This window comes from Berghia stephanieae, chromosome 3 (assembly GCF_034508935.2).
Source record: "Berghia stephanieae isolate SIO BIC M18660-M18661 chromosome 3, UCSD_Bste_1.3, whole genome shotgun sequence".
In the NCBI taxonomy this organism is placed as follows: Eukaryota; Metazoa; Mollusca; class Gastropoda; order Nudibranchia; family Aeolidiidae; genus Berghia; species Berghia stephanieae.
In genome coordinates this window covers 57574626-57577125 of record NC_088362.1, presented here as the reverse complement: position 1 = coordinate 57577125, position 2500 = coordinate 57574626, and the positions used below count along the sequence as shown (strand labels likewise).

The 2500-nt window shown below is 38.5% G+C and overlaps 1 protein-coding gene across 4 annotated transcripts in view; it reads right to left on the bottom strand.

Annotated features, from left to right (window-relative positions):
* Nucleotides 1-2500, bottom strand: part of LOC144968069 (uncharacterized) — a 240296-nt gene that overhangs the window by 112478 nt on the left and 125318 nt on the right. For 2 of the 4 annotated variants that reach the window (XM_078906045.1, XM_078906046.1), the window contains exon 1: nucleotides 2139-2357. The exons of the other annotated variants lie outside the window; for them this stretch is intronic. The gene's annotated coding sequence lies outside the window, so the exon portion shown is untranslated. Of the gene's footprint in view, nucleotides 1-2138; nucleotides 2358-2500 lie in introns of those variants that run through there. 4 annotated transcript variants of the gene reach the window in all.

The window sequence follows — 2500 nt, the reverse complement described above, 5'->3', positions numbered from 1 at the left end:
CTCTCATGGTAGTGTAAAATGAGTAGTACCTGGCCTTTAACAGCGTTGTCTCTGTCGGGTAAAAAAATTTGTAAAATCGCACTAACAGGCGTCGTATCTCGTTCTACATGTTACGTGTTGCTGTCGGATAGGACTCCTTCGCAAAGCGCTTTGAGCATGTTTAGTGAATATTGTGCTATATAATTATTATTATTATTATTTTTTAATTTGGTACTTTTGCTCTTGAGTCTAAGTTTCAATATATAATTGTGTGTGTGTGTGTGTGTGTGTGTGTGTGTGTTGAGATTGCGGCCCTATGTTCCACAAGGCATCAAGAGGCTCAATAAGTAAAGCAAGTGTTGAGTTGGTATGGCATTTCAAGAATAAAAAATCTAGAAAAAAATGTTCGTTAAGGAGATAGTTAACACACAGGAAGCGAGGGGAGGGCACAAAGTCCGTGCTCTATTCTACATTGGTATTAAATGGGACAGCAAATTTTTAGGATTAACCCCCCCCCCCCCCCCACACACACACACACACACACACCTGTATCTTCAAAAGGAATTTGAACTTATAACCTGTTGTATCAGGCAAACTTTATGTGAAGATAATTAGATTAACGTTGATGGGATACTAGCATAGCAATATAGAGAGCATTGGATACTAGTAATAGTAGTCCTCTTCTTATCAACACAAGTCAATACTATTGGGACATTGACCCTACAGCAGGGGACTCCGACAGCCAATACTCGGACTCACTTGCCAACATGTTTCGAATCTGAGTACAATTATTTTTAATTTTTACTCATTTACACACACACAAGCGCGCGCGCGCACGTACAATACTATTAGTTTATACTACAGCGGTGATTGGGAGGCTTGGCATGTTAAATAAAATCTGTAAAACGAGTTCCTGGTCGTTAACAGCGTTGTTGTCTTTATCGCTTGACAGGCGTCATGTCTGTAAGGTAAGAGTTGCTCTTTGTCGGTTAGGAACCCTATGTAAATCGCTTTGAGCACGTTTAGTGGATACTGCTCTAAATAAAACATACATTTAAGTTTATACTCGTGTTTTATCAATGTGTAATGGCATGTTGAGTATTCGATATAAGACTCCTAGCACATCTAATATAGGTATGAATTTCCAACATTGTCATTGAAAGACCACACAAAGTCGTCAGTCGGCATGTGTCAAAATCTACATTCACAACATAATGAAACAACCACATTCCAATGGCATATCAATGAAAAATATTCCATGAATGAATGAATGAATGAATGAATGAATGAATGAATGAATGAATGGCTTAATGGATGAATGATTAAATTATGGATGAATGAATGAATGGCTAAACGAATGAATGAATGAATAAATGACTGAAGGAAAGAATAAGTAAATGAATGAATGAACGAATGAATGTATATAATATGGGGGCAGCGTTGCTCAGCGGTACGGTCTTTCCTTCGTACCCGAAAGGTAACGAGTTCGATCACCCGCCGCTGCACTGTGTCACCTCGCCCTTGTGCAATTTGCGGCGTTGTACTGCGGCTGACGCCGGGATTATTCCAGTCTTCCCTTGGAATAGATCCAAGAGACAAATTACCCCTATGGGATCAATAAAGGGAATTCATTTATTTCATTATCATTTATTATTATAAATGACTCAATGAATGCATGAATGACTGAATAAATCAATGATTAATGTCCCGTCCTACATGCTAAATGTTGCTGTTGACCAGGGACCCCGTGTAAAGCGCTTTGAGCACATTTAGTGGATATTGCGCTATATAAAGCTCAATTTTATTTATTATTATTTATAATATAATGAATAAATGAATGAATGAATGAATGAACGAACGAATGCATGTCATAATGAATGAACAAATAGCTGAATGAATGATTAAATGGATGGATGACTGAATGAAATAATATAAATGAATGAATGAATGAATAACTGAATGAACGAATAAATACGACGGATATAAACCAACTGAAAAGACATTCGAAATTCCCAGACACCGAGTGATTCGTGAAACGTGACCCGTGGTCGTGAATTATGCCCGTGCGTCATAAATAAATCAAAACACGGCTACAAACTAACACCTCACATCTCACTCATCATACACTTCACATTGCTAATACTATTATTATTATGTACTCATAAATGCTCCATAGAATTTCTTATGTTCCTTCGTCAAACAACAACAATGATAAGTTCCGTCCACCTAAATGAAACCACGGAGGATCAGTGTTAACATTCAACGCCAATCTCACCGGCATAACTTTTGATAACAAAACTAATACACCAGGCAAGGAGTTGTTGGAGTCTCGATTCGACTCGGGCCGGTAACATTCCGATCACAGAAAAACGTACGTCGGTCGGATTGAACTCTGGGCGTGTTTTGATACACAATACACAGGCACGTATCAATGCAAACACACACACACATTCGTATCAATGCAACACACAACACACACACACGCTCACACACACACACACACACACACACACACACACAC